The sequence below is a fragment of the Ursus arctos genome, unplaced genomic scaffold (assembly GCF_023065955.2).
Source record: "Ursus arctos isolate Adak ecotype North America unplaced genomic scaffold, UrsArc2.0 scaffold_16, whole genome shotgun sequence".
NCBI lineage: Eukaryota > Metazoa > Chordata > Mammalia > Carnivora > Ursidae > Ursus > Ursus arctos.
Window position 1 is genome coordinate 59,750,425 of NW_026622830.1, and position 20,409 is coordinate 59,770,833.

Below are 20,409 nucleotides of genomic sequence, written 5' to 3' on the forward strand. Positions count from 1 at the left end.
GAGATATGATTTTAGTGATGCCATGTTGCCAGTAAAGTCTTTGTTTCTATCGGTTGTGACTTTCTGTTCTGTATCACTCTTGGGGCCTTTTTACCTTTATAGAACCCCCCTTAGGATCTCGTGTAGGGCTAGTTTCACGGTTACGAAATTGGTCAATGACTGGCGATTCTGGAAGGTCTTTATTTCTCCATCAATTCTGAATGACAGCCTTGCTGGATAAAGGATCCTTGGCTGCATGTTTTTCTCTGAAAGAGCTTTAAAAATGCCCCCCCCAACCCTTTCTCTCATTCCAGGTCTGTGTAGACAGGTCTGACGTAATTCTGATACCTTTGCCTTGGTATGTGAGAAATTTCTTTGCCCTGGCCGCTTTGAATACTGTATCCTTGGATCTAATATTTGCGAAATGCACTATGATGTGACGTGGTTTAGGTTTGTCATGGTTGAGCTTGGGATGGGTTCTCTCTGCCTCTTGGACACAAATGTTTGTTTTCCTTGCTAGATTAGGGAAGTTTTCAGCTACAATTTTTGCTTTTCTCCACCCCCTCGGGGATGCCGATGATTCTGACATTGGAACGTTTCGAGTAAGTAATCTCCCGTAACTTACATTCCTGAGCGTGGATTTTTTTGAGTCCAGATTCTGTTTTCACTTTTTCTTCTACTAACCCATCCTCCAATTCGCTGATAACGTTCTTCTGCCTCATTCACCCTGGTCGTCAGAGCCCCTAGTTTTGACTGCATTTAGCTCATAGAAGTTTTAATTTCTGTCAGATTCGCTCTCATTTCCACCCTTAGAGATTCTATATTCTCATTAACATTTTTGTTAATACTTTCTTCAAGTCTACACATCATCTTGACCATTGTTCCTCTGAATTCCAGTTCTGATAATTTGGTTATATCCATATCCATTAGTTCTGTGGCAGAGGCCACAGACTCATTGTCTTTTCTTTGGTGGGGGGGGATTTCTCCTTCTCGTCATTCTGATGAGGAGAGGTTGCGGGGTTGGTCAGACCCCAAATTACTGACCGGGACCCAGGCCGTTTGCCCTTGTTTTATAGGGATCTTAGGGACGTGGGCTTCTTGATTTTTCAGCCTGCCTTCTGGGGGAGGGGCCAGCTGCGCTGATACTCAGGCAACCCTGTTTGGGTAGAGTCTCCGTGTCCCCTGTGAGGGGGGATGGGGATGGGCACACTGTGAGCTGGTATTTCCAGGCTTTTGTTCTCTGGAGGCTTTCCCTGGCAGTTTGCTGTGCCTCTTCTGAGAGTCAGAGCAGCAGTGGCCGAATCTCAGCCTCTGTCTCAGAACAGAGGGATCGTGGACCGTTCTTCACTGATGTTCTTGCCACTTTAACTCTGTTTCTGTTGGTGCTGCTCAACCCTACAGCGTCCAGGGATGTGCGCCCCACACCCAGCGTCCCAGCCCTCACTTCCAGGGCCGGGGCATCTCTGTCCTTTGTGTTTCTAACACCGCCAGCCACCAGCGCCCCGCCCCCTGCGCTCCCGGAGCTCCCGGTCTTAGTCTGGTTCCAGTGAGCACACCAGAGTTCAGTTTCAGTCTGGTGGCGCGCGTTCCCGGCTCAGGGTCTCAGTCTGCTCTCTCGCGGGTGCTGGTCCGCGAGTCCGCCCGCTCCCCTGTGCAGGTGGCTACCGCTTCCTGGCGCCCAAACGCGGCAGCTCCCTCCCCCTTGCGTTTATCTGTGCATGGTTTCACGGCTCCCCACTTCGTACCTCAATACTCAGCCCTGGAGATGTTCATTTGTAGAGATCCAGATGTATCTTCCTGGGTCTCAGGCTGATTCCGTGGATGTTCAGGCTGGTCTGGTACCTATCCAACTCGACTCAGGGGACCGGCTGAAAAATGGGTTCCCTACTCCTCCGCCATCTTAATTCCTCCTCTAATTATAGTTTTTAATATTATTGAACAGTGCTGTGATATCTGTACATAGAAGGTGCTGTGATGGGTACCTATGTGCATATTTAAATTTTCCTCCTATTTCTCTAGGTTGGTTCCTATATGGGAAATTATAAGGCTAAAGAATATAGACTTATTTAAGTCCAAGTTGCTTATTGAACTGTCTGAATTTATGCTCTGACCAGTGATGTTTCAATGTGCTCATTACACTGTTCATTTAAAAACCACTTTGCTGACTTAGGAGAAAAACGGCATCCCAATTTTGTTCAATTTGTAGTTCTTTGCTTGGTAGTGAGATTGATAGTTTTTTTTGTATTTCTTCTGTGAATTATTTTATTTATACCTTTAGTTCACTTTTATATTGGAATTTGGGTGATTTTCTAATCAATAGTATGAGATCCATAGACACTAGAAATAGAAACATTTGGTCTATTGGATTAATTGCAGGTATTTCTCTTTCCTATCATTAGACTTTAAACTTATTTCCTGGGCTTTTATGAAACTTGCCCACGTGTATTTCTGGTTTGTAAAAATGACTCCAATGTTTGCATTTGATTCCTTACCAGCTCCAGAACTTATTCTGATAGAAATGGCCTACTTTTACAAGGAAATTACATTAACAACTATTTCACTAAGTACGTTAGGTAAAGAACACTAGAATTTTTCTTTTTTAAACTGATAACTAATGTTGTACTTTGTCCAAAACTGGAAACAGAAGGGCCCACACATGCTCTTTGTTTCCTCAGAACTGTAGATTCATGTTTTGGAAAACGACTGACCAAAAAGCCTTCGGAAAGCTTAAGTGTTCCTTCAAAACTATCGTGGGATCGTGGAAAGGCTTGTTTGTCCCTTGGGGTAAGTAGAGACCACCTAATGCTCTAGTCTGGGAGTTTTCTGTGGGTGTGGGAAAACTCAAGCACGGAAGCTTTCCACGTGTCCTGGCTTAGTGATAATTCTGGAAGGTTGGGGACTAGAGGAAGCCCCTTTTTATCAGGCGATAGTCTAATACAGGAATGTTTGCCCTCTTGAATGAAGCGATGATCTATTTGTGCAGAAGAGGAAGCATCAGGCACGGTGGTCTCATGGTTGCTACTCAGCTGTGGTGGGTTTTAGGTGTTCAGCATGAACGTAAAATTTAAAATGTTCCTCACACAAAAAGATTCCCCAGCTCACCAAATTGAAAGTAGTTCATTGATATCAGTAAATTAATGGTGACATTTAAGTAGTTCATGAGGAGCTGGCCTTCCTCCATCATTTTGTTCTAATACTGTAGTGGCTTTTGTGGGATGTTTTTGTTTCCTCTGTGGACATTCCCTGTAGTTGTCATGATGGCTCAGCCTGCAAAACAAAGCAAAAAACACAAAACACAAAACAAAAACAGAGAGAGAAAGCAGAATGCAACTGAGTGCCAGGGAGGCCTGGATGCATGTCAGCCTTGATCCCTGAAGCCAACTCCACAGCTGGACGTCCTGGTTGCATGACATAAAAAATTCCCTTTTCTTTCTTCCACTAGCTTGATTTGGCTTCTTCAGAGTTACATTGGAAAAAGTCTTCTCTGATGCTGTTCTGCTGTTGTACTCCAAATATACTTCTGGCGAGTTTCAATCTTCCTTACAATTCAATACCAGTTTTATCTCATTGTTTTACCTTGGGGTTGTTGAAAGTGGGATTTTTAAAAATAACATATTGAACAATACATCTGAAACTAATGATGGACTCTAAGTTGGTTAATTGTTTTAAAAAAAATAAGATAAAATAACTTTTTGTTTTCCATACAACAAAATGCACAATTCTTATATCCAGGTCAAGGATCTGTGACACATGTGTGCACCTGTGTAACAACTGCTCAGAACAATGCAGAATCTTTCCGTTTCACCTGGGAGAGGTCTCACACTTTTCGAGACAATCTTCACGCCCTACATGCAGAACCAAGTTGTGATTTCTGTAACTAGAAATCGGTTTTCCCTGTTCTAGAACTTTGTATAAATGGAATCGTAGAATATGTATTCTTTTGTGTCTGGCTGCTTTCACTCAACAGAAGGTTTCTGAGGTTCACCCATGTCCTTGCATGAACCAGAAGTTCTTTCCTCTTTATTGCTGAGTAGTGCTCCGTGGTATCAATGGGCAATTTATCCATCCTTTTTACTGTTGCAATCTGCGTTCTTTCAGAGATCAGATGTTTTTTTCATATTCACGGCACACAAAACTCAGGGGCCCAGCGTGACTCCCATAATATCACAGACAGGAAGACCCACATGTCAAGATCTGGTTTCTCAAATAGATGCTCATCAGAGAGCGTGGACACGATAAATATACCACAGAAGAGCACGACAAACCATAAAGAGGACAGTCTTGTCTGCCTGAAACAGGCAGATGGAGTTCGTCCAACACACATCTGCTAGTGTCCGTTATACTCCAGCCACTCTTGACAGCAGTAAATAAAACGACACCCTGGCCACCGCGGAACTCACGCTACCAGAGGTGCTTTTGTTATGGAGAGCTGTCTGCACATGCTTGCACTTGAACAAGACCATTCTGGTGTGCAGGAGGGCCAGGCACTCCTTTAGTTTGGGGGACCTGGGAAGGCCCCCCAAGGTGGTGATGCTAAAGAGGAGGTGGGACAGCAGAAGGCAGCTGTGTGCAGAGCAAGGACTGCCTTTCTCCCAAGATGACAGCAAGGGTAAAACCATGAGGTGGGAACATTCTAGGGAAAGAAAACCAGTATGGACTAAGTGGGGCAGATGAGGGAGAGAGTGCAGCGAAAAGCCTCTGAGGGGTTAGGGTATGACAAACATGCAGGACTCTACAGGCATCTATGGCGTTTACTACCCAGAAGCTCCTCATGAGCAGAAGGAAGCATCCCCGGAGATGCAGCCTACCTGGTGGGCCGTGGACCCTTTCCTGTCTCCAGCGCCCTCTCTCCCCCACTCCCCTGGCCTCTTCTTCACAGGCCCATTTGGGATGAACCCAAGATGCTGGCAGTGCCTTTGTGTTAACACCCCCACAGAGCACTCTCCAGACCTGGCTCGGCTCTCTCTCCACCTCTGCTCTGTCTACTCCTGGTGACCTCAGGCTGAGTGCTTCAGGGAAACTGCCCTTTACCTGCACTCAAGAGTCTGACTTGGAAAAATGATGCAATTTCGGTCCTGTGCAGGTTGGCGCTTACAAGGCCCCAAAAGAGGGTAAGTCCACCCTAAACCGTGTTGCCTTGACACCTCCCCACTGGCCCATCTCCTATCTGTTGCCCCATGCTGGGATTTCACCCAGGATGCCTTCACTGCTATGAATCACACTTGGTCATGTTAAGAGACTGGTGATTTTGCTAGAGAAAAAGTACCATTGGAACCTAGGTTCTTAAAGCATTTTATTTACAGCGTCTGTTCCAGTGGCTTCTCACTTAGCTTTTCTTGTCTCTTTGCTCTAAAGTAGAAAAGTCTGGATCAGGGGTGCCTGGGTGGCGCAGTTGTTAAGCGTTTGCCTTCAGCTCAGGGCGTGATCCTGTCGTTTCAAGATCGAGCCCCACATCAGGCTCCTCCACTAGGAGCCTGCTTCTTCCTCTCCCACTCCCCTGCTTGTGTTCCCTCTCTCGCTGGCTGTCTCTCTGTCTAATAAATAAATAAATAAATCTTTAAAAAAAAAAAGAAAAAAGTCTGTATCATTTCTAATTCCAAACCACACAAGGACAACTGATAATTTTGTCTTTTTCTTTGGGCGCGAAAGGACATATCTTACCTCCTTTTTCTAACTTACTTGATCTTCAGATGGTCCCTGCGTCTGCGTCAGAGGCAGAGCCTTTAAATATATAAAATCCTTGCCCCATAAGTCATTTGCAACTGTTAGCTAACACTTCAGAAGAAGCTTGGTAACTAGGAGAAATGGGATTCTTGCATGCACTGCCCATAATCTACAGAAGGACCTTGATTAAGGACTTCTGTTTCCCCCGAGAAAAGTAATCATTAACGTCTCTGGCTTCACAAAATGATCTGAGTTAAAAACCTTGGCTCTACCATTCCATAGCTGTGTGACCATTTGCAAGTTACCTGCCCACTCTGAGCCTCAGAATGGCAAAGGAATCAAAAAGGTAAAGTGAAGAACCAGACCGGTTGGGGTCAAAAACCAGTCTAATACTTAGTAGCTGTGCAACTTTAGGCAAGTTACTTACCTCAGCCCCCTCATCTGTACAATAGGGATACTAGTAATCTCTACCTCCTAACAATACTGTGTGGATTAAACGAGATAATGAAAGCACACACACATACACACACATACACACACACACTTAGTGCTTCATACATATTATGTGCTTAATGAATCTGAGCTATTTGTATTTTTAAAGTATTATTTCTTTTGGGTGAGTAAGATAAACTATTGACGGCCTGATATCTGCTAGTATAGACATGCCTTCAGATCTCATTAATATTTTAAAAATACTTTGAAATCTCTGAACTGAGGGGACACTCAGAAAGGGGAAGATTTCATTCTTCAGGGTATCACCTCTAAACAGCAGCAGGCGTTGCCTTGATTAGGTAATCAGTGTCCGCCAAACAGCTGAATCATAGCCCCGATTCCTCCTAACGGAAACTCACATGGTCATTGTGCTCGCTTTCTATTTTTGAAATATACCTTCATGGATGGAATTTTTGGTGAGGAAGTGAGGAAAAGCCAGGGTTATTTAATTTGGAAACCTTGTGTGCGATCACATCAATTTGGCAAAAATAATTTTTTTGCTCAGAGTTAACTGATTAGAGGTGGGAGAGGAATAATAGCCACTTTATCTAATTCTGAGCAAGAATAAAGAAGTGAAAAGGAATGAAATAAGCCAAATCAACCTGCTATTATTCTAATCAAGTAAGACAGAGCAAGCCAAATCCTGAGTCACCGTCCTGGCCAACTGTTTTTATTGACTTGAAATCACAAAGGATGAAAGCCTGAAATGACCTAGATCACTTTTCTCACAAAGCTGCTTGGTTTCAGTGCCCAGTGCATGAAGCATATCCTGGAATTCCCCGACAAGTGAGGACTGTTTACTTAAGTTGATATTCTGGAAATGGACCTTTTAAGAAGTTGGGAGACAAAGAAAAAACCTAGAGAAAACTTTTGTCAGCCACAGATTAAATAATTTTGTTTTGCAGACTTTGCACGGGACTGATTCTTTAGTGCATGTTTCTTGGATCCAAGAGTAATGATAGTGTGTTTGAGAGAAAATTTTAACACATCATGACAACAAAGTGAAGACAGAAAATGGTGTTTCTTGGCTGATTCAAAGCCAGAGTAGATTCATATATTTTAAAATATGAACAATGTATTTTGGGCGCACAAAGACATAGCAATGATGAGACAAATGCCCATTGAACAATTGCGTTCCTTCCAAGGAACTTGCTGTCACTATGCCCACCACCAGAGGGGACCACCATTGTGGATTTGGTGTCTTCCACCCAACAAGCCCACTCACATATACATGTCGTAGAGATCCTCTGTGTGCACACATATACACACACATACGTTGGGGTGAGGCATAGACAGGCACGTTACATGGTAAAGAGTAGGGACTGTCTTTCCTCAGCTTTGCAATTTGCCTGCCTCTGGCCCCCAGGCTAAGGTCTCAACTTACAGGTCCCATAGATGGCTGGAGCCATCCTTCCCTCCAACTGCCTGTCTGTCTACCTGTCGCCTACTTAGGAGCCCGAGGGTTTGTCTTGCTTGAATCTCATGAACTTAATTCACTTCCATTTAGCTTTTCATAACAGTTCCTAGTTTGCTGAATTCAACATTGGCAAAGATCAACTGTGCAAACCCTAGGTATTATTCTGCTAAAACCTTAGCTCATTATTTTGACTGTGTTCTCTTATGAGGCTGTGTGCTAGCTTGGGATGAAACACAGATCTGAGAGCAAGTAGTTGATTTGGTGGCGGGGTGGGGGGAGTATCCCAGGAAACATAGGCAGGGGAGTGGGGAAGTGAGACAGGGCGGGTTAGGTAACCCAATAGGGTGCATTATCAAGCAGGGAACCAGTACATTCTTCAGAGTTATTCTACTCCAAAGGTGAGGGAACTGGGATCTTTATCCATCAACTGTTGGTCTGTCACGGGTGCTTCTGAAAGCAACAGCTCTCTGGCATGTCCATGGCATGGATGAAATATGCTCCCATGATGAAAAAAAGGCTTTCAGGCAGAGAGTCACAGTGTTTCACAGGAAGTGGCCTTCGGGTGTAGAGGTAAGTGCAGGGGCAGTTGGGTAGAGCACCTAGAACATCTGCTCCGCTCTTGAGTGAAGATTACCAGAGGAAGTCTTATATTTGCCAGTATTTTCCAACCAAGTTCCAACTTCTCCTCTCGTCTCCCAGAGCCAGTTAAATACAAGCTACTGTTTCCTAAGCGTTCACTTTCCAAAGCAAGAATCATACACACCCTACAAATATTGCATTGAATGCCACACTTTTATTGGAAAAATTCCTTTGCATGGGGATATTGGACACATTTCCAGGGGTCAAGGTTTCTAGAAGGTGGGGACTCTCATCAGGAACTCATCAAATGTAGCTTTTATAGCTAAAGAAATGTTCACAGGGGAGGACTGCTAAAATCTGAGTTTATCAGTGGGATCACCACGAGTTTGGTCTCTGGAGTTTGGCTATTCAGGTCCAGAAACTCAGTGTTATCATGTCTGCTTGTGGTTTTCAGGCTCTGAGTAGCTAGCCCATACCAAACAACCCAATTCATAACAGACTTTATAAAAAGTCAGGCACAGTCAGAGCATTGGGAATTGGTAGTTCTTAAATGATATGCTGTACCTTCCAACAGTTTTCCCCTTGGTCACCATTAGACTTACGACAGGTGCACTGTCTCCCCACCTCCACCTTGGAAGTCCTAGATAAACACTGGCCATATCCTACTATCTTACTTGCCTTTTAATCAATCATCCAAGTCCCTCTTACTTTGTAGTAGGGAAAGTGTACTATAGCTAAGTCTATTCTACTGTTCTCATCCCAGCAATTCCTTCCTAAAAATACACCTGGGTCTTGTAACAGAGACTTGGAAAAGCCACTAGTACCACCATCAGCACTTTTATTCCCTACCCCTCAGGACAGCCTCCTTCCCCAGACTCCAAAGTCCAGTGGTCTCTATGTGTTTTCAAAAAGGCAGGGGACATTGAAGGGTGGTCACCAAAGGGTAGTCATGAGAATAACCAGGTGGAAATACGAATTCCTTTAAAGTTTGTGGAGAGCAAGATGGAGTCACTCATGTTGAGCAATACCTTATTTCAGGCAGTGATGCCAGCAACCAAGGGCATTGCAGCTAAGACCAGATATTGTCAAGATATTGCCAAAACTGGCAACAGCTAGAACTGACACCCAGCAGAACCAGAGGACATCTGCAAAGGCCCAAGACTCATTAAATCCTAAAAACGGAGGATTTTTGCAGCAAACTATCTAGATGCTGACCCTTTCATATCTGACCACATCACAAAGGCAGCTGCGCCCAAATGCTCCGCCCGATGGATCTCCGAACATCACAGATCTTCCACTACCTGAACATAATAAACACGTGCCAAGAGCTGACCCGCGCCAGTCCGAGGCCTTATCTCACAGAACTGACTTCGTGTTTGGTTCGTTAACTTCCAGTTCCCCTGTTCTGTCTTGTTTGTTGTGCAACTTGTCTTATGCTTTGCTTTGTGTGACGTGTAAGACGCCAAGTTAGCATGTAATGAAATGTCATTAGTTTGGAATCTTGAGCCCGCTTTATCATTATTGTCACCTTGCTTTATGACGGAATGAAGCGGGCATTGGGGAGAGACAGAACTTGCGTGTGCGCCGTCATAGCGTGCTCACAACCACGTTGCAAAAGGACTGAGGATCATGCCTAGCAGCAGTCACTCCTTGTTGAAGAGGCAGGCTTCCTCTGCTTCAGTGACCCAGGGCTTAATAATGCTGCCTCCTCAGACCTGAGAGCTCCTTCAAAAGGCTCCCTTTTCCATTGTGAAGGTTGATATTTACAAAATAACTTCCATGGTAGATTGATTAATGGTCATAATTCTTAACCCTTCTCTGTATCTATTCCTTTTGCCCTCCTCCTCTCACTCTTGGCTTAGCCTTGTGAGTTGCTTTGGCCAATAGGATAATGGCAAACATGACAGGCAGGCTTAAAAGTGCTTAAAACGGCTTGTGCGATTGATTTTGCTCACTTCTGCCCTGTGTCATCACCAGTAGAAGGACATGTCCAGGCTAGTCCCTGGTCCCAGGAAAAGGATGAGGAAAATATGGACCAGAGCAGAGTTACCTCAGTTGTCCCAGGAAAGGCCACCCTAGATCAGCGACACCAGATCAGCCAAGATAAGGGATCTCAGCCAAGAGCAGCTAAGCCTGACCCAGATTGGATGAACCCCATAGGCCTGTGAGCTGAATAAATGTTTATTGTCGTAGGCCACTGAAGTTCTGTGGTAGGTTGCCACGCAACACTGTGGTGATATAGATAAATGATATGCCCTCTTCCTGACTCTTCTGGAGCTCCATCTATGCTCCTGCCTGCTCACCAGCTGCAAGGAACTAGTTACAAGTCCAGTACATTTTACAGTGCTTCCTGTAATATGGAATGAATCAAAAGTTAATGTCTCGAGTCAATTTCTGTTGACTTGCGTATCTCAGGCTCCTTGGTGCTTTTCCTATGGATATTCGCTTAATTAATCTGTAAATACCTCCCGATGTCCTTTGTGGAGACAAACTCGGAATTTTCTTTCCTTGTTGCCAGCACCCAAACCCTTGGAGCTTCTTCTGTCTGCCTCGATCTCTGGAAGACCATTCTCCCCCCCTTCTTGTCACCTACATTTCTAATCCTTGGTGAGAAAAACAATCCCTGTCAGGCCAGTCATCTTCGGGGTGGGGGGCAAAAATCTCTTTATCATGTAGACACAAGGCTTGTTTAGAGTCACAGGGATGAGCCACAGAGAGTCACAAGCTCAAAGAATTTTAGAACCGAAGGATGTTAGAGATAAGCCAGTGGATGCAGTGTGTGGCTTTGTCCAGCTGAGGAGATAAGTCTTCAGGATTTGTTAGTTCCAGATCCTTGGGGCCATCAGCACACACCTTCTCTGTTTCAGCTACTTATTGGTATGTGACAAATCATCTCCAAACTTAGTGGTACACTCCAACACCTTTCCGTTTAACCGTTCACAATCCTGTAATTTGGGTAAGGCTTGGCTAAGACAGTTCCTCTCTGCTCTACATGGCTGATAGGTTTGACTAGGGCTCAAGGGTGTCCTTGCAAGATGGCCCCGCTCTCAGGGCTGGGAAGTTGGTGTTAACTATTGGCTTGAAGCTCAGCTGAGGCTGTTAGCCAGGAGCTTCAGTTCCTTTCTAGGTGGTTGCTCCACGTGGCTAGATTAGACATCTCACAGGGTGGCAATCTCCAAATAGTCAAACTTCTTACATGGTGACTGGCTTCTTCCAGTGTGCAAAAATGAAAGCCAGCAGGCATTTTTAAGGCTTAGAATGGAAACTGGGACCCTGTCACTTCCTCTATGTTCGATTGGTTAAAGAAGATTCCAGAATCAGCTCAGATTCAAGGGGAAACGAAAAATACAGGGGTATAAACACTGGGATTGTGGTTCGTTGAGAACGACCATTGTGAAAGATTAGCCCACTCTCCTTCCAGCTTTTACTAAAAATTGAGCTTCCACTGACCTTTCTAGCCAGCAAATAATGTGGTTAAGGTGAACATTGGCCCAGGAATCAAGACACCTGAACTTCTTACCTAGCTTGACTATTAATTAACTTTAGAGATTTGGAAAAGTGACCTGACTCTGAAGTTTGCCTGGATAAACTCTAAATTAGCCTCTGGTTCTAAAGGCAGTAAAGTCTTGGTAAGTTTTAGTTCCCGGGCAAGCCTTTGCATTCTCCTTCATGAGTCTTTCCCACTCTTTTTGAACTGGTCTATCTTGATCTCCAGCTGCCAGGAGACCAACCAGGTCATTTATTTACTTCTTATGCTCTGCTGATCTAAGTCCTTCTGATTCGTCCTTTTGACCTGCTTCTTGTGAGCTGGATGACCTTGGGCCAGCCACACAACTTCTCTTAGTCTAGATGAAATGGGGATGAGAACCCCAGCTTCACGGGCTGTGCTGAGGATTGAATGGGAGAAGGTGCACAAAATTGCTTTGCAATATGGTACTGGGAGGAGATGGCATTGTCCAGCCCCCCTAATGCCACCAGCACATGTTGGATTCAGGTAAATGTTTCCATCCCCAGGTCTGCGGACAACCAACCACTAACCAACTTTGGTTCTTATTTTTCCTTTTTATAATGAGGGAATACACCTGTCAGTCACATTTTACTCTCAACACGTTCTATGACTCCAGGATTTCCTTGCTGATGACACTCGACAATTAGGTGAAATTATTTCGCCTACAGCTATAGTAGGCAATATCCCACCCAGGGCTGAGGTGGAGCAGGGCAGAATTATACAAAGGTAAAGTAAATGAGGGGCTTCTCTTAATACTTTCTGAAAGTTAAAAATAAAAACAGCTTGATATTTATTTTGTAAGCTGTCATCTTTGGAGAGTTTACCCAACCAGATAGTGAGCACCTCAGGAACAGGGATCTTGTCCTTTTTTTTTTTTTAATCTCTATCTATTCAGTGAATAAATGCCCATCAGAAAGAAACTCAGCAAATGCTTTGTAAATAAATGAATGAATGAGAAAAGCCTCAGATTGTGAAAAGGCTCAAAAAAAAAGGGGGCTTATTATTTTGATTGTTAAAATGAATATTTAAGTGATGGAGAAAAATGTCAATTGGCATCTTTTGGATAGATTATTTAAACCAAACCTTTCACACTGCAAGGCGTTACTTTGTTGTTTTGTGACTGTTATAGCGAAATTATTAATTTGATTTATTATAATCTGATTTATAATCATCTGAATTATGACTATAACTTTTGAGAAGACCCATAAAGTATTCATGGCTTTGGTCTTACAGGAATCAGAGGAAGTAAAATATGCCCCGAAACAAACTGCTGAGTCACACATTATGTCCTTTCCCTTAGCCCGCATTCCTAATCCGGTATCATTGACCACCGGGAAAAGAGCAATATTTCACCTGGTATGATGGCGGCATCAGTGAATATGCCCCTCCTTCCCGAGGAGTACTTGTAACAAATGTGTGAAATAAAGGGTTCTGGGATATTACTTCGACCTGTTTTGATGGTGTTCAGATTCGATTATGTAAAACCACGAGAAACCACAGCTGAGTAAACCTCTCCTATTCAACACATTTAGAAATCAAGTGTGCACAATCTTAGCAAGCAGAATTGCCTTGTTTGTATTTTCTCGGAGTAGAGGAGAAAAGAAAAAAATAATAATCATCATTGAACAACATTTTTGTACCAAGCATTGTGTTCAATTCTTTTTATACTCATTTACTCCTTAGAATAAATAGCCCAACGTGAGTTTCTCTCCATTTTATAGATGAAGAAAACTGAGGCTTGGAGAACTGAGTCAACCCATTTCAGATTACACAGCTAGTAAGGGGGAAGGACTGAGATTCAGAGCCTTTGCTTTTGCTGTCTTCCCATCCTGCTTCTACAGAGTCAAAAGAAATTCACTTGTCTCTTCCAGCTTTGGCATCATCACCTTTTACTCTCATTTGGCCCTCTGTTTTTATAAGGCTACAGGAACATACACCCATTATTGCAACCCCTACATTATGCCGAGTACAACCACAAGCACAAACTTGGGTGGCAACCACACAAAACCACACCAGAATGCTTCTGGTGATCTTCACACAGCCCATTGCATTTTCCCCCTTGCCCCGCCTGTGGTGTGCTCATCTCCTTTCTCCAGTTCAGGTGTCACCTCCTCCAGGAAGCCTTCTCTGATACTCCCCTCATCTCTAGTGCCCAGTCCTCCTGGTATCTCCCAAAATGTCCTGCATGCATTGCTCTTATTACTTATTATTATCTAGTTAGGTGTCCATCTCCCACATTAGACTGTGAGCTCTCTGAGGTCGGGGCTACATCTGGCTTCTCAGCTAGACTATGACTACTCTGGGGATTGAGACTGTATCCTCATTCTATTTGTAACTTCATTGCTGTGTATAAACTAGCACAGAGTAGGGACTCAGTTAAGTCTATTGATTGGATCAAAAAGATTACCAAAAAGGACTTTAAAACATGATAAAAGTGTGGCTAATGGAGGGGTTCTTCAATTCAGAGAAAAGAAGGATAATAAAAACATAGTAAAAAGGATAATATAAAAGGAGGTACTTAGTAATGTTCCCTGTGGCATTTGAATTCTTCAAATGTTTTGACTACACAGAAACAACATGATTCAATTCTTTGCAATTAGTCACTATGATGATTTTAGTAATTGCATAATTCACACATATCCTATATCTTAAGTGACATCAGTGGTTTCCCAGTTAAAATTTGGGGAAAAAACTATCAAATGTAAGTCTTCCTTAAAGATTTACTGACAGCAGTAAACTGTGTCTTCCATCTTGTACTAAAGTACAGATCTTAATTATAAATCATTTTCATATTCCAGGGCATATGTTAATTTATGTCAAACAAATCATCGCTTATGATTCACTTTGTTCTTGTTTTTGTTATGGTTCACTCTTTACTGTTGTTGTTATTTTAGCTGCTCAGCATCCAAAATCCCTTCCTCCAATAATACGCTCCATTGTGCTTTGGGGGTATGTCCTATCTTTATAGTCTTGGTATACAAGCGGCTTAGCTAGAGAGATAGCACCTCAGATTTTCTGACCCAGGGCAGCCAGGTGGGTGGACACATGCGCTAGGCACCCAGCTAAGGCTTAGCCAACCGGACGTTCTTGAGACTTTGAGTTTGAAGATGAGCAGGACGGTGGGAGGTCTTTCCTTGTCACGGAAGCCTTGGTATGCTGACCCATGTGCTCTGCTCTATGACTTGTCCAGGCCTCCCGGAGCTGCCTTGGTATCTAATTTTCTAGTTATTTTCCAAGCCTGGATCTCCAAACTCCCATTGATTTTGGGAGCCTGGTATTCTTTGGATGAATCATCTTTACCTAAAAAGCCAGTCAATTTTTGTTGCTTAAAACTGAAAATGCTGTCTGAGACATCAGGTAAAAGCTTTCTCCATTTAGGACATATGTTTACATGTAGATTAGCAAAAAAAAAAAAAAAAAAAAAAAATTGTATTCTTGTTTTGTGGTTAATAGGCATTATTGTTCTCTAAGAATTATTTTGAGATTCATTTTTCTGAAAATTATAGGAATGTATAAGTAAAACTGTGTGATGGGTTTCTCCATTTTGAATGAATAGTTTTTGTTGACATTCTATAATCTACATTCATTTTTAGAAAATCTAGCACCTGGTTCTAAGTTAGGGAGTAAATCTCATCTAATATTAAACCTAATGGTGGCCTTTTGTGTATTGGGGGAAGAGGTGAGGTAATGAGCACATTTTCACAGGTTTCTCACCTATGAAACTTCATCTCTCTCTAGCCTTTGTACATCATCCGTCTATTCAAGTTGTATTTACTGTTTACATAGTTTCCATGATTCCTGATTTTTCCAACATTATCATTCAAATATATGGTTTTTTTTTAATTTATAAAAGTTCTTCTGATACTTACTTATGGGCTTATATTTTTCTAATGTTGACGTGTTTCCACGATTCACCATGGAAATATTAATACTATTCTGACGATTAAAAACATGAAAATATATCCAAAGCAAATGACATTGTGGTTGAAATGCACAGCTGTGAATACATCTGCTCGACTAAATTTAGAGAAACGATTAGGTTCTTTTCCCTTAAGGCATTGCTTTGTTATCGCGCATCCATCAGACATATCAACATGGCTAGTACATTTTCAAAAACTTTTTCAAGTCTGTCCTGAAGTGAAATTCTCATATAAAATGATTTATAGTCAAGTTCAAAGGTAAGTATTAGATCTCTTCCTTTGACAGATATTTGGAAAGAAAAGAAACTATTAGGAAATGTTTTTGGAGGAGAAGAAAATCTATTTCCAGTGTCTACAGTAATACATCCTCTGGAAAACGAGGACGTTGGGTTTCTTGTTTCGTAAGTGTTGAGTTTGGCATTTCATTCTCACAGAGGGGCGTCCCTTCTTCCTTAGGGATTTTAGATAGGTGCAGGTTCTCAGGGGCACGACATACACATCGAATGAATTCAGCATTTCAGGGTAAAAGCCGATATTAGAGAAAAATTGCATTTATTAGGTCGTAGCTTTTTGTTTTTTTAAAGAAACTAAGAATGCAAAAGTCGAATGATCAATAAAAATAGTCTGTGTCCCTGGGGTGCCCAGGGGCTGGCTCTCGGGGGCAATAGCATTCAAATGAAGATGCGCAGTATGTCTGACGCGCGAAGAGATCTGACTCCTGAGCACAGGCACCGTGAGCTCATCTGATAGGAGAATCTGCAGCTGGACGTTGAATTTTTCCATATACTAGAATTAATAGAATATTTATCACAACTGGGATTAATGTGCAGGCACAAGATATTTTAGTCAATCTGAAAAAACCCCAAATCCTTCCAAACTGAAGAGAGAGATACGCACACAGACACAGAGAGAGAGAGCACAAGCGGGGGGAAGGCAGAGGCAGAGGGAGAAGCAGGCTCTCTGCTAAGCAAGGACCCCGGGACCATGACCTGAACCAAAGTCAGACACTTAACTGACTGAGCCACCCAGGCACCCCGGAGTTCTACATTTTCATCTGTAAGTAAAAGCTAGGTGTAATGGATGAGATTAATTTAATGCACGGATACCTGTTTCTAATACTACCAAGTTTTGACAGTGTCACATATTTACTGTATGTTGTCCTTTATCTCTTCATTTATTTAGTTGTTCTGCCCCTCAACTAGATTGAAAGCCTTGGAGGACAGGAGACTGCATCTTATACATCTTTTTATCTCCAAGTTTTAGATTCATGCCTTGCACATAGCAGGTCCTCAATAAATGTTCGATGCCAGTGGCAGGTTGCTGTATGATAGACAATTTGAATTCCCTAAGGCAAGTGCGTCCTACTTTTTTCAATCAAAGATATCTTCTAAGGGGATGGGGCAGCGAATACTCTGACGTACTATGTACAACCAGGTACAGGCTAAGTACTGTGACAAAGGCACTCAAAATGCCTTAAAAGAAAAGGCTAGTTCTCTCTTGCAACAGTTTTGGAGGGTTTGTGGCCCTTTTTGAGATGTCATCTGGGGACCCAGGCTGGCATCATCTTGAGTGTGGGGCTTCCATATCTAGATCCGAGATTCATCCATGTTATTGGGTTTATTAGTAGTCCATTCCTTTTTAGAGCTGAATAATATTCCTTTGTATGAATACATCCTGGTTCTATCAATGCTATTTGACAACTCTAAAAATAGAGAGGCTCTAACAACTAGAAGATATGTTTTTGCTTGCCTGGATGAGATAAACAGGACTATTTTAGCTTTCATTCCATTTTATTTAACAAACTTTAAGTGAGTGCTTCTAGAGGCCATATATTATGCTAGTTATGAGAATAAAAAGCTATGTAAATCTCTGGCTTTTCCCCCAACTTACAGATTCCCCTGAATGAGAAAAAGTTGTGTTGTCCCAATTGGATGGAAAGCATATGATTTTAAACAGCCAGCTTAAGTACTCGCTCCAATGCTGTCAAAATTTGGAGCATCAAAGGATCCAGATGCCAGTAAATAATCCTACAGATCTCTTGTAAGGAATCTCCAGGCCATTTTCCATCTCAAAGCTTTGCTCCAGGTTACAGGCTCGTAGCCTTACAAAACATACCAGTCTGAGAGTCAGGTCCCTCAGGTTCTGGTTCTGCTACTGGATTGCTATGCAGCCTTGCACAACACAGAGAACATGCACTTCCTGCAAAGCAAGACACAAGATCCTAAAGAGCCCTCGGAGCAAGGGACTCGAATACCCCAAGTGAAGCTGGACCCCACAAACCAAGGGGACTGGCTGGACTCCTCACCCAGCGTCTAGGGATGTCCTTCCTGACGCCAAACCCATTTATTTTAGGGTGAAATTGGACCTCTGGTTTTAGTGTGGTCAAAGGGACTTCCCTCCTTGGTGTGAATCTAGAAGTCAAAAGGCAAAATAGTTTTCATTTTAAAAGCCTTGAAATTTTCTTACTGAGATGTTCTTGTTCAAGTGATACTAGAGGAACCTCGGTTGGTAGAATGGACCAAGGGGTGAAGCTTTGGGAGCACTGGGCCTCTCCGGGGGTGGGGATGGGGGTGGGGGTGCGGGGTGAGGGGAGTGGTCAGAGGCCATCCAGCCTTTGGGGGACACCGGAAAGGTAAGTCACCGCGCCTCGCTCCCTGGAGAACTACATTTCCCTAAAGGCCGTGCGGCACACAGCAAGTTGAGGAGGAATGACGTGCTCAGACCCAGCCCATTTACTTCCATCGTGCCTAAGACACACCACCCTGATTGGAGGGCTCTGTCGCAGTGCATCCTGGGACTTGTAGTACAGCGTGTTCATGCTCCAAGCTCCTTTGTGATTCGCGGTGCCGACTCTGCGCTCCAGGCGCGCCCTCGCGAGGCGGATCCAAATCGCGTGCGCGTGCGCCGCGCTCTTAGGGCCGACCGGCGCCCCCCGCGGGGCGGGGCCGTAGTTTCCGCGCCGACACCGCCTTCCTGCCCCGCCCCTCGCCGTACCCGGCCCGCCCCTCCTTCCTGGAGCCAAAGTTGAAGCGGCGGCGGAGGCAGCGGCGGCAGCCCGGCGGGGGGCGGCGAGTGGCCCGCGCGCCACACGCACCAACCCAGACAGTATGTAGTGATTAGCGCAGGGCAGGCGCCTCCTGCCCCGCCGGCGGGTCCCGGGTTCCCCGCAGCGGGATGTTCTCCCGAAGGAGCCACGGAGATGTGAAGAAGTCCCCCCCAGAAGGTGCTGGACCCCAAGAAGGACGTGCTGACGCGCTTGAAGCACCTGCGGGCGCCGCTGGGTGAGGAGCGCTCTGGGGCGCCCGGCTCGGGGGCACCTGCCCGGACGTGGGCCGGACGAGGGTCGGGCCTGGGATGCGGACGGTATGGGGGTGGGGTGCGGTGGGGGTGGCGTGAGACCCTACTTTCCCGGCCCAGCATTATTCCACGACAGTGGGCACTCTGGCCCTGGGGCTTTGCCCTGTCGCCCAGAGTGTAAACTTACCCCGGATTCACACCGGGTCACCTCGAGGCCGGCCAAGCCTTGACTCTCCCCTCCCCACCAAACCTGCACTCCAGGTGCTCCTGGGCCACACACGCACACACACACACTGAACTGTCACCTCCCCTCTCGTTTTTTAACTTTAATTTTTGACTCTGACGCCCTAAGTGACTGAGTCTCCAAGTGTTCCCACAACAGACTTAATTGAACTGTCATCTCTTTTGTGGGCCCCCTGTCCTTAAATTTTATTTTTACTTTTGAGTCGGAGTTTTCAAATACACTGAGCCTCGGAGCGTTCCCAGGATAAATTTAATTTAGCTGTCATCTCTCTTCCTATGCTCCTCTTTTTATTTTTATTTTTATTTTGGGTCTGGCTGCTTGGGTTTCTTCGTGTCCTTGGTGTGACGTGGGCTCCTCCTGTCGGAGGAAGGGGTGGCTTTCCTGGGTTCAAGGAGGCGGCTGCTTCTTTATTGCCAGGATGGCAGTGATAGTTATTTGCCTTCTTTCGTTTTTATGGACTGCTGGGTGGAGGTTCTGTGGAGCCCAGGGGGGACCGCTGTTGACCTGAGATGAAGCTCATCCTTGTGGCTGTGAAGTGTCCACAAGGCTTCCTGTCACCTGCTGCATGTGATCTCTGCCTTGCTGGGCTGTGTTTTGTTTTCTATTTTCTTCCCTACTTAGCCTTAACTTTTGTGAAGGACCAAACACCTGTGCTGTCTGTAGTGTTTTGAGGGGCTGAGAAAAGGACACCTTGTTTCTTCTAGATGTCTTTTTTATTCTTAAAATGAGGAAAAAGCATCTGATTTAGGACACGTAGTCTTAATGTGTCTGTCACTTGAAGAAATATGACATAAAAGAATTCATTTTATATGTGAGAATTTTAAATAAAGATCTTGCTCATGAGATTGAAAGTTGCCAATTATTTCTATTTGTACCCTGCGAAGTACCTCTGAGGAAACACACACACACACACACACACACACACACACACACACACACACGGTTTTGCCAAGTTATTCACAGTCTCGGATTCCTTGAGATTTACACTATCTTGTTCAGTTTGGAATGAAATGTAAATTAATTACTTACTGTTAAGAGGGATTAGTTTTAGTTTTCAAGACTTTTGAAAGTGAAGTGTGGTGTCCTTGGTAAACTGCAGCGTCTCCTCCCTGTAGTAAAATCTCATGCACACACAGGTTGCGTTGTGCAAGAGTTCTTAGTAGTGACTGATTAACACCTACTGCAGAGACATTTTTGATAGAGGAAAGTTGAACAGTATTTTAAAGCATTTGATGCTCTGGGACTTTTTCTGTGCTAGAGAATTCAAACTTTTGTCTTCGGTCTGCAGGATTAAGTTCGCTCCATTTTG

General features: G+C 44.0%; 1 protein-coding gene across 3 annotated transcripts in view; it reads left to right on the forward strand.

The window, feature by feature from the left end:
• The window catches only part of LOC125282066 (focal adhesion kinase 1-like), a 424,568-nt gene that overhangs the window by 25,614 nt on the left and 378,545 nt on the right, over nucleotides 1–20,409 (forward strand). For 2 of the 3 annotated variants that reach the window (XR_008959657.1, XR_008959658.1), the window contains exons 4-5: nucleotides 2,655–2,763; nucleotides 3,422–5,556. The gene's annotated coding sequence lies outside the window, so the exon portion shown is untranslated. Of the gene's footprint in view, nucleotides 1–2,654; nucleotides 2,764–3,421; nucleotides 5,557–20,409 lie in introns of those variants that run through there. The other variant, XM_057313016.1, reaches the window with a different exon arrangement.